This window comes from Emys orbicularis, chromosome 3, assembly GCF_028017835.1.
Source record: "Emys orbicularis isolate rEmyOrb1 chromosome 3, rEmyOrb1.hap1, whole genome shotgun sequence".
NCBI classification, from domain to species: Eukaryota; Metazoa; Chordata; order Testudines; family Emydidae; genus Emys; species Emys orbicularis.
The window spans coordinates 2,052,022-2,067,017 of NC_088685.1; positions in this window are offsets into that span (position 1 = coordinate 2,052,022).

Genomic DNA, 14,996 nt, shown 5'->3' on the forward strand with positions numbered 1-14,996 from the left:
TTAGCAGTGAAAGGTAGAACAAGATCCAATGTCCTATGGCTTGTTATATGTAGGAGGCCAGACTAACTGATCATGATGGCCCCTTCCTGCCTTAGTGTGTGAAATGCAGCCATGTCTGGAGTGTGAGATGGTATCCAGCTGGACTTGCGCACAGCACATTACACGGCACGAGGGGAGGATTGTGAATCTCTATGCCTATGCAGTACAGATGTAGAGACCCCTCCAGAGTAAAGTGCTTGGACCTCAGTCTGTCGTGGCAGAAGATTGGAGAATTGAACGGACCCTGTGGCATTTGAACCTATCCTGGGACTCTGGCTATTTCAAACCTAAATCCTAGGCCACTAAAACACCTCCTCCACCTGGTCAACACTGAATTCCATGAACTAGGAAAACGTTGAGCTTAGTGGCTGCAATCACAGTTTTGCTCTGACAGGCCAGAAGACAAAATGGGGGACTTGGCCCAAAATGGCAGACAGATGGTGACCCAAGATGGCAGGCAGACAGAAGGTAATGCGTAGCTCAGACTTTTCAGAGGTTCTGTTGTGCAGTTAAACATGTGGCCGGCAGAGAGAGATCAGGGACAGAGACTCTAGGATCCCACATGCAAAACATGCTCACAGAATGAGCATTTCAGGAACAGGTTCACCACACGACCCAGACAGAAGCCTGACAAACAATTCCCCAAAGCCTCACGCTCCAGGCCTCCCACTTTGCTCAGGACACCACTCGGCCCAGAGCATGCGTGCGCACAGCATTCCCAGAAAGGGCCGTCTTCACGCTGCAGTCATGCAACGTTTGGCATGTGTCGCTTCCAGTTTGGGTTAACTCCCCCAAACCCTCCTTTTTATGGGCTTAAAACCCAGCATGTGGTTTTTCAGGAAATGGGACTGGTTTGGAACACTCCGAGCGACATCTAAAAGCCCCTTGGCAAGTGTTGTTCTGAATCCCCCACCCACCAGCTGGTGCAGCCCCTGCCTTTCTCTGATCTATTAGCACACATCGCCGAGTCTTTTTATCCCAGCCCCGAGACTCTCGAGGAACTAGGTACAATACAGCTCCCTTGTTTCTAACACAAGCAACCTGCCATGCTCTTGCAAACCAATTCAAGCCACTTTGCTGGTTTGGGAGCCGTAGTCCTAGTCTCAGAGTGACGCGCTTACTGAATGCTGAAGGCAACCTCCACCACATCCTCACTATGGGGGGGGGGGGGTCAATCTAAGATACGCAAATTCAGCTACGCGAATAGCGTAGCTGAATTCGACGTATCCGAGCCGACTTACCCTGCTGTGAGGACGGCGGCAAATCGACCTCCGCAGCTCCCCCGTCGACAGCGCTTACTCCTACCTGCGCTGGTGGAGTACAAGTGTTGATTCGGGGATCGATTGTCACGTCCCGACGAGACGTGATAATTCGATCCCCGAGAGATCGATTTCTACCCGCCGATTCAGGCGGGTAGTGAAGACGTAGCCTTAGTCATGACATCAGACTCCAATCCTCCTTTCAGTTTCCTCTCTATTCAAATCCAACCTTTTCTCCTGCAGCCCTGTTAGGAGGGGCTCGTGAAGGTCTAATTTTGGCTACATAGCTGCAAAGTTTCCTAATGGATCTGTTAGCCCACAGATTGGTGCCCCAAGGGAAGGCCTTGTCTGACGAGTTAGGCTGGCAGTGCGCTGAGCCCACTGCCCATCCTGCTGACCAGTATTTTGCCTCACACTTCGACTGTCAGCTCCTTGGCGCAGGGTCTGTCTTTTTGCTCTGTTTGTACAGCGCCTGGCACAATGGGGTCCTGATCTGCGACTAGCGATCCTAAGGGCTACCGTAACACAAAGAGTAATGCCCTTTGCAGCAGGGGCTCTCTTGCTATACACACCCAGTGCCTAACACAAGGGGGCTGCAGCGGGTTAGTCTCTAGGGGCTACCTCAACGTACACAATGCAGGATATCAGCCTGGACTGGCAAGGCCTTCACAGTCTCTCTTCTGCGGATTATCCTCAGCTCTCCCGAAAGCGCCCCAAGGATGCTCCTGCTCCTTTCCCCACCTCCAAGCCTTCCTCCCACGTGACCGGCAACACAAATTCATTCGCAGATTTCAGTGGAGAAGACTGGGACAGTTTCCCTGCCTAGCTAGAAAACGTTGCTAATGGGCTGTTCCAGTGAGTGTGGCAAAATCACCTGGGCGTGGCTCCCCCACAGCTCCCGTAGCCACAGGGGCATGCGCAGGAATAAATATTTGGCCACTTTTGGAGGGGCACTTTGTGCCCTCCGCAGCCGGAGGACTGCCTCTCCCCTGGCGGCTGAGGGAGCTACCTCTCCCTCTGCGGCCCTGGGGCTGGAGGAGCTCGCTCTCCCCGCCCCAGGCCCAGAGGAGTTCTGTGCCTCCCCTGATTGGAGGGGCCATGCCCCTGCTTGCCCCCTTTGTGTGCATGCCCCTGCGTAGCCCAGACTTTCCTGGGTGGGACAGCAGGGGGACTCCAGGTATCCGTGAGCCTGGTGCTCCCACCTTAGCTCCTGTGACATCACCACGCCCCATTCTACGTCATGCCCCATCGGTCCCATCCCCAGAGACGTTCATTCAGGAGCGCACCAGCCCAGAACCACTGCAGTTCCATGCAGCACAGAGCAAGCCCAGGAATCATCACTCCGAAGATGAAACAGGAGTGGGAGGAAGGGATAATCTAAATTAGATGCATCTTTGTCACTGAAGGGAGCTGCTGAGCTGTGTCTCTCTGGGAGCTGCGACATCACAGAAGGACAATAAGAAAACCCAGGGTTATGCAGCCTGGCTTATGAACAGGAAGTCCAGGACAATTTACAGCTGGAGGGTGGCCTGCCAACCCCTTCCCAAGACTGCCCCTGCAATAATTCTCTTTGCAACATGTGCAAGCAGGTGCTGGCCAGTTTCTGAAATACAAGGGCTTTCTTCTCCTACCGCAACAGCAGCTGGGCACGCCTCCCATCCCAATGGGCTGCTTCCGCCCACCGAGCATCTTCTCCCCCAGCTAGCTGAATGACTGCACCAGTGTCAGTCAGTAACCCCCTTCCTGCACACAGCAACGGGCAGGGTCCTGCTCTCATCTTAAGAAAACAGTCCAAACAGAATAGTCAAGACATGAAGGGAAACGAGAGAATGCAGACATTGTCTGCACCGGGCTATTGTCCCCGTGGTCCCCACACGCCCCACCAGCAGACCCAGCTGCAATGAAAGCATGTGAGAAGATGTGAGGGATGTCGTGACTGAGGCTTGAGTGATTTTTAAGGGTGGTCTCACCCATTTTGGCTGCCCAGAGCTATACCGCGAGCTCGCCCTTGGTCCCGGGTTTCCTCCCCAAAGAAATCAGCAGATATTCTCCTCTCCTCAGACAGCTTCAAAGAGCCAAAAATTAGAGATGGTATCAGGCTTTTTTCAATCAGCCAGGCCAATCTGGTGAGAGCTGCCAGCCCAGGCACAAAGCCTGCCTGCCCACCCCCCATATCACCATGACGATAAGAACATTACAGCTCCTTCCATCACCCGTCCAAAATATTATTCTGCTCATCACCAGCAAGTGGAATTTGGTCCTGCTCTGTGAACTCCTCTGACCCTTTGCTCACAGCCAATGCAGGGTTGCCCCAGAAGGGATGGTTTCTAGCACTCCTAAGAGACAGGGCCTCCGAGATCAACACTGCAGCGGGGACTGAGCAGACAGGCCCCTGGCGGGGCTCAAGCCAGCACCCTAACAATAGCAGCATGGATGCTGCAGCTCGGGCGCTGGAGCCCACCTGACCTGCTGGGTCGGGGGGGGGGGGGCGCTAGCCTCAGGCACCACCTGAGCCACAATGTCCCACAGTTATTTTTAGTGCGCTAGCTTGACCCCATCTAGTGCGAGTCTGTCTCCCCAGCCTGGGAGATGTGCTCCCCGGTACAGTGTAGATACAGCTAGTCACATCCTTTAGGGGTTAGTCCCCAGCCCAGCCTGGGAGATGTGCTCCCCAGCCCAGCCTGGGAGATGTGCTCCCCAGCCCAGCCTGGGAGATGTGCTCCCCAGCCCAGCCTGGGAGATGTGCTCCCCAGTACAGTGCAGACACAGCTAGTCACATCCTTTAGGGTTTAGTCCCCAGCCCAGCCTGGGAGATGTGCTCCCCAGTACAGTGCAGACACAGCTAGTCACATCCTTTAGGGGTTAGTCCCCAACCCAGGCTGGGAGATGTGCTCCCCAGTACAGTGCAGACACAGCTAGTCACATCCTTTAGGGGTTAGTCCCCAGCCCAGCCTGGGAGATGTGCTCCCCGGTACAGTGTAGATACAGCTAGTCACATCCTTTAGGGGTTAGTCCCGAGCCCAGGCTGGGAGATGTGCTCCCCGGTACAGTGTAGATACAGCTAGTCACATCCTTTAGGGGTTAGTCCCCAGCCCAGCCTGGGAGATGTGCTCCCCAGTACAGTGCAGACACAGCTAGTCACATCCTTTAGGGGTTAGTCCCCAGCCCAGGCTGGGAGATGTGCTCCCCGGTACAGTGTAGATACAGCTAGTCACATCCTTTAGGGGTTAGTCTCCAGCCCAATGCATCTCACTGTTGAGGAGTTTTCCCCGGCACTGGGGGGATGTTCACCTTTCCTTATTTTCTCCTGTTACTCCTAGTCACACTCCCTGGTCAACAACCCTGCTGACAGTACCCCTTCCACACACACAGCAGGCTTAGCCCCCACCTCCACTTCTCACATTCTCTAGATCGTCTCTGTCTGCCTTCACGCCTCCTGCCCTCCCCGCATTTGTGCTGCTCGTCTTGGAACTCCCTTCAGTTTGTCAGGATCCCGTGGGTAACGGTGTGGCCACAACACTGCAGGTGCAGTCAGATCAGAGCTGTGTCAAGACGTGCTGGGGCAGTTGTAGGCGTGAGGCAGCTCTGGGCAAGGGCGATTAAGCAATGGGGCACTTTGTCACTCCCACCGTTGCAGGTCAGAGTCTCTCCTGCCCTAGCAGAAGTCCAGGTCCTGGACGAGCACACCAGATGGACCCTTTTAAAGGCACTGCAATCCAATGCAGAGGACTTGGCACTGATCAGCATTGCTGCTACATTCCCTACTGACTCTTTGCTCCCCGGGAGGGACAGAGCAGACCCAGCACCTGGTCTCAGCACCAGGAAGCCCCACTGGACGAGCAGGCTCCGAGTGCCATTCTGGGGGCTAACCCAGCAGAATCCTGCCCCACAGCACCCAGCCACACCCTGGGAGAGCAGATGCTCAGGTAGTCAGCAGCTGTGATCTCACTATCTGATCTCTGCAGGACATGGGCCTGTCTCAACGCCCACAGAACCCGTATTCTGAGACTCATGCGGCAGCCTGGGAACCACGTCCCAGCTCCGATCCATGGCTCATCTCCTCCGGCCTCCCATCTCCGACAGCAGCCAAAACCAGACCCTTCACCAGGCGGTGACGGAGAATTAGGCGGTAACTCGGCCACTGCCCGCAAGCCACAATTTTAGTGAATCCACCCCTAAAAAGCAAGACTTGCCAGCACTGCTTTTACCCTTTCCCTGCTGGTTCCTCCTCTGTACCTGCTAACATTCAGCTGAAGTCAATGGACCCAGGAGAGACTACAGGTACATCCAGCAGGCATCAAATGGCTAAAGCCACTGTTCAGTGGTTTGGAAAGAAAATTACTGGGAAATACCAGGATCGACTAGGGAACAAACTAACCCCTACAGAGCCAATCTGAGTCAGCGTGTCAGCAGTGGTTAGCATTGATGGACCTTCCTCACCAGAGGATGAGCAGCACCAAAAGCCCCGTTAGTAGACAGGGATACTGGCATTACAGCTTCTTGCCTCGATGCCGGAGACAACAAGAGCCAGAACCGCTGCGCTGGGCACAGCTAGGCAGTGGGTGGGCTGGCCGAGCGCTGGGCGTGGCAGCCAGGAGTCACGCAGGAAGATTTCCCAGCCCAGCGAGCACACTGGTCTGGAGTGGACTTTTCCTCTTCTCTTAAGAAACCGCCTATAAGAGTTACTGGCTTGTGCTAGCGAGGCAGAGAGCTACCATCTCTTCACTCAGAAAGTCTGCCATTGGAGGGGACAACGTCCTACCCTAGACCCATTTTGTAAACCAGACCTTGGTCTCAGTCTAGGCAAGGGCCGAGCTCTACTCCGGATAGTAACACTGATCCAGGTAACTCTCAGGCTCCCAAATCCCAGCTCTCCAGCCTCCAACGTGAGCAGAATCCTGTGGCCATCTTGTCATGCATACAAGACAGCGCAGCTGTGTCTCTCACACCCTCAACGACTCCATGAGCTCCCCGCTCATTTCACAATCCAGCTCCAGGTTACTGTTTCCATAGCCCAATGGGTACTTCGGGCACTTTCCAGGCAAATACACTCCCAAGCTCCTTGCCCACTGGTGACAGAGCACATCCCTTTCAGGTATTGCTAATGTGCCCATCGTTCTTCAGTGTCTGGGTGCAGCCTAAAGCAACAGCAGAGATGTAACAAGGATATGGATGGTGTGGGAGGACCAAGGTGAACTGGGGAGGGAAGGGTTCAGGCCCTTGGGTGGCCAATTCCCCTGCAGCAGGGTGAAGGGAGGGGGATCTAAAGCTGGATGCTTTCGGAGGTGTTTTGTCAGTCCGTGTGTTTGTTATGGGAGGGGTGTGTTTCAGCAGAGAGTTAGACTCGACAGGCCTTGTGAAAGCAGTGAGTGGAGACCAGATTTGTACCAAGATGGGGTGATCAAGATCAGACTGTTCCAGACGTAAGGGGCATGGAAACAGACATGGGAGAAAGCAGCCCAGGGAGGTCTGTGCATGGAGGGGTCAGCAAGGCACAGCCGCATGGGGCCTGCAGGAGGGGACCACAACATCACACACAGCATGACAGGAAGGTAAAGGACGGTAAAACCCTCCAACCTATCACAGACCTCCTCTCTCTTCTTTCCCCTCCCTCTCCTCATCTCCTGTAGCGCTGGCCTCCTCTGTTCTCTCCTCATGGCTGTGCTAGAATCTCCTCTGCAGCTCCTGATTCTCCATCTCAACGTGTCTGTCCTTTCCTGCCGCTCCCTCCCCTCCCACGTGCTGCTGCCTGGCTTCATCATTGTATTCTGGAGCTCTCCATGCATTTGGGGACAGGTTGTTTTGCAGAGTCCCTTTCAGACAGAGCTGCATTGTGTTGTAATTCGAGTGAAAAATCGCCTGGACCGTTCTGTTGGCCAAACAGCGTTTTCTGCCATTCCTGAGGTCCTCCACTCCCATCACATGCTCCCTGTCACGCTAATGAGCAGCTGCCATCCTCTCCCTGGGTGGCAGCACATGCATGATGGAGCCAAGTACCAAGACTCCTCCTGGAGCACCCACACTTCTGCTGCTTCAACCACCCCCAAAAGCCACTGACACAATCGCACCTATTAGGCCAGAGAGCCCTGTGCTGCCTCTCCTCAGAACAGCCATGCTGAACGGCAAGGGGCCCCACATCCTCAGACCAGGACAAACCACTCAGTGAATGCCACCCCTAAGAAATCCTGGGCCTCCAGCAGTCTGGGGGCTGTTGTTTCGCGGGGGGTGGGGGAAGCTGCAGTGTGTTAGGCATGATACAAACAGAAGGCAGAAGAGTCCGTGCCCCAGAGAGCTCACACTCTTAAAGAGACAGGACAGTCAGACAGAGAGCGGGGGGAGGGAACAAGCAGCACATAAGGTACCACCAGCTCAAGTCCTGACAATGCAATATACACCCCCAGCATCCCAAGCTACGCTACAGCCATCACGCAGGGTAGGATCTCAGGGGCTCTCATCTACTGCAACCTCCCCTCATTTTATATTCCTTTTGCAGCCAGTCGATGCCATTTGCTGCGTAAGGCAGGGAGAAGGGATGGGTTGGCATCTTGTGCTCACCAAGCCCTTAAGATGAGATGCAGCATTTCCCAGGCAGCCATCCTAAAGAGACCATCAATACACAAACAGCTCAGCATACACCCTGGAGACTGCCCGCTGCAGACGTCTCCATCCCGAGTACTTAGTCTTCAGGGGATCCAAGCACAGACCCCCGCCCCTCCAGAGCTAACCCTTTACGGATTAGCCTTTTCAGTTCTCCCTGGCTGGGAGGGAAGAACTCTGCCACTGCAAACAGCCACCGAACTCCATTCATTGTTTTCTGCCAGGATCAGAGGTCCTCCTTTGTTAGAGACATTGACAATATCACTGCAATTCAGGCTGCACTGAAAGCAGGATTGAAATCCCACTGGTTCACACTCCTTAGAGTCTTGTTTGTCACAAGAGAACTGCAGAGAGCACATTCGGTTTCCATCCTTGCTTATTAAAAAAAAAGTTAATTTCTGCAGAGGAAATGTTTAAAACTGCCCTTCTCTGAAACCTTCCATCAAGGGCCTGACCCAGGGAGGTGTTAGATACTGCCAGTTTACAGCCACTACAATGAGCGTTTGGAGTTCTCACATCTCCCGATAACAGACCAGAAGTCATCCCTGGGTCTGGTCTTTATTCCTTTGACTCTCCAGACTTGGGGCTACATGCCATGCACATTTTAAAATGTGTTCTCATGACTGTACATACCCTAACAGCACAAAATCCTTTCTACCCAATGCTACCCATGACCCAGCGCAGGCACGCAGAGGCACTACACACCCCAGTAACAAAAACCCACTCCTGCCCCTAGCATAGCCATTATTGATCCAGCAGACCCATTACAGATCAGTCATAAACTACTGCGCACCAGGATTATTGACCTGAGGTAGGAGCCGTTCCATTTCATCATGTCAGTCTGGCCTCCGCCCCAGATACACTAAATCCAACCCGCTAAAAAGCCCTCAGGAAAGTTTTATGGGGAGAATTTAATTAGCAAGAACAATGGCTGATTTTCACACCTCAATACCACGCCATTTCCTTTGCTTCTTTCAAACTGGAAATAATTAGATACCATGCACATCTACAAGCAGCGACCCTAGAGAGAAGGCGGCCTAGTATTAGGTCCCACGCCAGGCATCACTCGGATTTATAGCAATGTAGGGCTGTAAGGGACCACTAGTCCTCTCGTCATCTAGTCCAGCCCCTTGCGCTGAGGCAGGAGCAAATAAACCTAGACCATTCCGGACAGGTGTTTGTCCAACCTGTTCTTAAAAACCTCTAAAGATGCAACCCCACAACCTCCCTTGGAAGACTATTCTACAGCATAACTACCCTTACAGTTAGAAAGTTTTTTCTAATGTCTAACCCAAATCTCCCTTGCTCCAGGTTAAATTCATTACTTCTTATCCTACCTTCAGTGGACACAGAACAACTGATCACCATCCTCCTTATAACAGCCCTTAATATATATTTCAAGATTTATCAGGTCCCCCTCACTCTTCTTTTCTCAAGACTAAGCATGCCCAGTTGTTTTTTTCCACTTTTCCTCATAGGTCAGATTGTTTAAAACTTTCTAATAATTTTTGTTGCTCTCCTCTGGACTCTCTAATTTGTCCACCTCTTTCTTAAAGTGTGGCCCCCAGAACTGAACACAATACTCCAGCTGAGGCCTCACCAGTGCCAACAAGAGTGGGACAATTACCTCCCTGGTCTTTCTTACAAATGACACTCCTATTAATAAACCCCAGAGTATTAGCCTTTTTCGCAACTGCATCACAGTGACGACTCAAATTCACTTTGTGATTCACTATGACCCCAGATCCTTTTCAGCAGTTCCATGCCTAGCCAGTCATTTCCCATTTTGTAGTTGTGCATTTGATTATGTGCAGTACTTTGTACTTGTCTTCACTGAATGTCATCTGGTTGATTTCAGACCAATTCTCCAGTTTGTCAAGGTCATTTTGAATTCTGACCCTGTCCTCTGGGACAACATCCCCAAATACTAGTCTTTACTTTTTAGCTCCAGAAAGGAGCTAACTAGGTGTGTAGGAAACACTGATCCCCCCGTGATCTCTCCACTGTAACCTTTCTTCCACACATGCCCCTTTCCCATCTGTGGTTTGCAGTCCCTAGCTGCCCACCTTGCCATCATTCTGAGCATCCGCCTGCGTGAGCAGACAAGCAGCCACACCTCCTCCAAGGTGCTGGTGTGTGGGAGAGGAGAGGGTCTGGAAACTGCTTTGCTTCTCTCGCTCTTTAGCCACCCCCTTTCCTTGTATTTCTTCATTATGGCTTGCATTAGTGACTTGGACTCCAATCAGGGTTTAGGATCATGGTGTGAGAGGCACTGTTGACACCTCAGTATACACCTGAAATCACTCCACTGAAGTCAGGAGTAGTTCCAGATTTACCACCCATGCATGAGAGACTGTGAGCACCCCAGGCAGGGAGGTGTCCTTCACATCTACCTGTAAGAGTCCCTCCCTGGGGCTAAACTACAAGGTATTCTCTAGGATTTGGTCTAATCTCAAACACCTGCAGGGATTGAGAGATTCTGCCAACCCCCAGCCCCGACTACCCCACCATCTCACAGCTACTGCTTAAGTAGTTCAGCAGAAGGTGGAAAGAGAAGGGGGGATACACACTACCCAGCTATCTTCACCCCTCATTCTCCTCATGCAGCCTGGCTACGCTTCTGAGTACAATACAGCACAGTGAACACAGAGGAACGAGCACCAGAAACTCCCAGGGTGTGCAATGACTTGCTGTGTGAAACGAGCCAGTCACAACCTCCGCACCCCCTGCATTCCCTGCCTTCCCCGCAGTAAAATGGAGATAGCACCTCCCTTGCAGGGGGACTGGTGCCCGCACAGCCCTTGGGAGTGCTAGGGAAGGACCAGCCATGATGTCATCCCTGCCATGAAGCACAGGTGGATCTGTGGGAGCTCCCGTTTTGGAGCCTGGCTGAGCTCTCCGCGGAGCCAGCCCCAGGCTTTAAGCACAGGGAGAAGCAGTAGCCATGTCCAGGCTGGGAGGCTGGGCAGCATCCGCAGAGCAGGGGCCGCCAACCCAGCCCTGATGGGAACGTGTCTCACGCCAGCCTACAGGCCCAGGCAGGGGAAGGGAGCCAGCCCAAAGCCCTGCCCGGCGCACCGACCGTGCCTACCGCCCTCCCCGTGGGAGCCGGTGCACAGCCCCGCGCCCAGCCCCGGGGGGACCCCGCCCCCGGCCCCTGCACACAAAGCCCGGCCCCGCCGGGGCCGCCCAGCACCCCGCACTCGGGGGCCCGCCCGCCCGCCACAAAGGGGCGCCCCGCGGATGCACCGTTCGCGGGGCGGGGCCCGTGGGACCGGCCCGGCCCCAAGACAACAAAGGCTCGTCCCCAGCCGGCCCCGTCTCCCGCCCCAGCCCCCGGGAGAGGCGGCGAGACCCGCCCCGCGGACCCCCCAGCGCCGAGACAAAGGGAGGAGCCGCCCCCGCCCCGGGACACCCCGGCCACAGGCCTGCCCACGTGGCTGCAGCCCGGACCCGCCCCGCCCCGCCCAGCCCGCACCTGCAGCAGCGCGTCGCGCCGGGAGCCGCCCGCCCCCGGCCCCCAGCCCTGCCCCCCCCCCCCGACCCCCGCCTCAGCCCTGCCCCGCCCGGCCCCTGCCGCCGCCTGCTCCCCCCGGCCCCCGCCTCAGCCCTGCCCCGCCCGGCCCCTGCCGCCGCCTGCTCCCCCCGGCCCCCGCCTCAGCCCAGCCCAGCCCGCACCTGCAGCAGCGCGTCGCGCCGGGAGCCGCCCGGCCCCTGCCGCCGCCTGCTCCCCCCGCCTCAGCCCGGCCCCTGCCTGCGGCTCCTGCCCCCCCTCACCCTGCGCTCCGCGGCGGCTCCGCTGCTCGCCTCGCGCCCGTCCGCACCTCGCTTCTCCCACCAACCTGCTCCGCTCTGCGGGCCAGGCGAGGGGGCGGGGCCGAGCCACCGCCCCTTAGCCAATCACAGCCCGATCCCTGCCCCGGTGGGCTGGGCCTAGCGCTCCGGCTCCTCGCTCACTGGGCTGGGGAATCACCTCTCCCGACAGGCCCAGCGCCATGGACACCAAGGGGCGGGGCTCGAACGGGGGCGGGGCCGAGTGCTCCGGACACGCCCACCCCTTCCACCTGCTCCTTCTGGGGTTGCCATGGTGACCAGGGAGCCTTCACAAAGGCCTCTCCCAAGGCTGTGAAAGGGAGGGGCCCCCAGAGGTGCCAGCCGCACCCCATTCATGGACCCCTAGAGCCCCCTCCCCACTGTGCCCCAAAGCACCTCCCCTTCACCCCAAACCTCCCCCTTCACCCCACTGTACCCTAAAGCATCTCCCCTTCACCCCAAACCTCCCCCTTCACCCCACTGTGCCCCAAAGCACCTCCCCTTCACCCCAAACCTCCCCCTTCACCCCACTGTACCCTAAAGCATCTCCCCTTCACCCCAAACCTCCCCCTTCACCCCACTGTGCCCAAAGCACCTCCCCTTCACCCCAAACCTCCTCCTTCACCCCACTGTGCCAGCCGCACCCCATTCATGGACCCCTAGAGCCCCCTCCCCAATGTGCCCCAAAGCACCTCCCCTTCACCCCAAACCTCCCCCTTCACCCCAATGTACCCTAAAGCATCTCCCCTTCACCCCAAACCTCCCCCTTCACCCCACTGTGCCCCAAAGCACCTCCCCTTCACCCCAAACCTCCTCCTTCACCCCACTGTGCCTTCAGGCACCTCCCCCTTCATCCCACTGTGCCCCAGGCACATCCCCTTCACCCCATACCTCCCCCTTTACCCCACTGTGCCCCAAACCTCCCCCTTCACCCCACTGTACCCTAAAGCATCTCCCCTTCACCCCAAACCTCCCCCTTCACCCCACTGTGCCCCAAAGCACCTCCCCTTTACCCCAAACCTCCCCCTTCACCCCACTGTGCCCCAGGCACATCCCCTTCACCCCATACCTCCCCCTTTACCCCACTGTGGCCCAAAGCACCTCCCCTTCACCCCAAACCTCCCCCTTCACCCAACTGTGCCCCAAAGCACCTCCCCGTCACCCCAAACCTCCTCCTTCACCCCACTGTGCCTTCAGGCACCTCCCCCTTCATCCCACTGTGACCCAGACACATCCCCTTCACCCCATACCTCCCCCTTTACCTCACTGTGGCCCAAAGCACCTTCCCTTCACCCCAAACCTCCTCCTTCACCCCACTGTACCCTAAAGCATCTCCCCTTCACCCCAAACCTCCCCCTTCACCCAACTGTGCCCCAAAGCACCTCCCCTTCACCCCAAACCTCCTCCTTCACCCCACTGTGCCTTCAGGCACCTCCCCCTTCATCCCACTGTGCCCCAGGCACATCCCCTTCACCCCATACCTCCTCCTTCACCCCACTGTACCCTAAAGCATCTCCCCTTCACCCCAAACCTCCCCCTTCACCCAACTGTGCCCCAAAGCACCTCCCCTTCACCCCAAACTTCCCCCTTCACTCCACTGTGCCTTCAGGCACCTTCCCCTTATGCCCCAAATCTCCCACTCCATCCTGTTGTGCCCCAAGAAACAGCTCCATCCCCCCAAATCACCCCTTTGCCTCACTCGTTGCTGCACTGTTCCCACCTTGGAAAGCAACCCTAGTGGGCGTTTATTCCAAAGGGCACATTTTCTCAAGCCTCCCCGTCCCCCGGCACTCACCAACCTGCCCAGCACCTCCCGGCAAAGGCCTGCCTGCGATGAAGGTGTCGTGCAGGGGTGTTGCTGAGGGACTGCTTGTTTGCATAGGGGAGGCAGGGTGGCCTAGTGGGTGAAGCACTGAGCTGTGGTTCTGTGTGCTTCTGCTACAGGCATGCTGGGTGGCCCTAGGCAAGCCACTCTTGCCTCAGTGTCCCCATCTGTAAAATGGGGATAACGATGCTGCGCTCCTTTATAAAGGGCTTGGCGATCATAGAATCATAGAATCATAGAATATCAGGGTTGGAAGGGACCTCAGGAGGTCATCTAGTCCAACCCCCTGCTCAAAGCAGGACCAATTCCCAACTAAATCATCCCAGCCAGGGCTTTGTCAAGCCGGGCCTTAAAAACCTCCAAGGAAGGAGACTCCACCACCTCCCTAGGTAACGCATTCCAGTGCTTCACCACCCTCCTAGTGAAATAGTGTTTCCTAATATCCAACCTACACCTCCCCCACTGCAACTTGAGACCATTGCTCCTCGTTCTGTCATCTGCCACCATTGAGAACAGCCGAGTTCCATCCTCTTTGGAACCCCCCTTCAGGTAGTTGTAGGCTGCTATCAAATCCCCCCTCATTCTTCTCTTCTGAAGACTAAACAATCCCAGTTCCCTCAGCCTCTCCTCATAAGTCATGCGCTCCAGACCCCTAATCATTTTTGTTGCCCTCCGCTGGACTCTTTCCAATTTTTCCACATCCTTCTTGTAGTGTGGGGCCCAAAACTGGACACAGTACTCCAGATGAGGCCTCACCAATGTCGAATAAAGGGGAACGATCACGTCCCTCGATCTGCTGGCAATGCCCCTACTTATACAGCCCAAAATGCCGTTAGCCTTCTTGACAACAAGAGCACACTGTTGACTCATATCCAGCTTCTCGTCCACTGTGACCCCTAGGTCCTTTTCTGCAGAACTGCTACCTAGCCATTCAGTCCCTAGTCTGTAGCTGTGCATGGGATTCTTCCGTCCTAAGTGCAGGACTCTGCACTTGTCCTTGTTGAACCTCATCAGGTTTCTTTTGGCCCAATCCTCTAATTTGTCTAGGTCCCTCTGTATCCGATCCCTACCCTCTAGTGTATCTACCACGCCTCCTAGTTTAGTGTCATCGGCAAACTTGCTGAGAGTGCAGTCCACTCCATCCTCCAGATCATTAATAAAGATATTAAACAAAACCGGCCCCAGGACCGACCCTTGGGGCACTCCGCTTGAAACCGGCTGCCAACTAGACATGGAGCCATTGATCACTACCCGTTGAGCCCGACGATCTAGCCAGCTTTCTATCCACCTTACAGTCCATTCATCCAGCCCATACTTCTTTAACTTGGCAGCAAGAATACTGTGGGAGACCGTATCAAAAGCTTTGCTAAAATCAAGGAATAACACATCCACTGCTTTCCCCTCATCCACAGAGCCAGTTATCTCATCATAGAAGGCAATTAAGTTAGTCAGGCACGACTTCC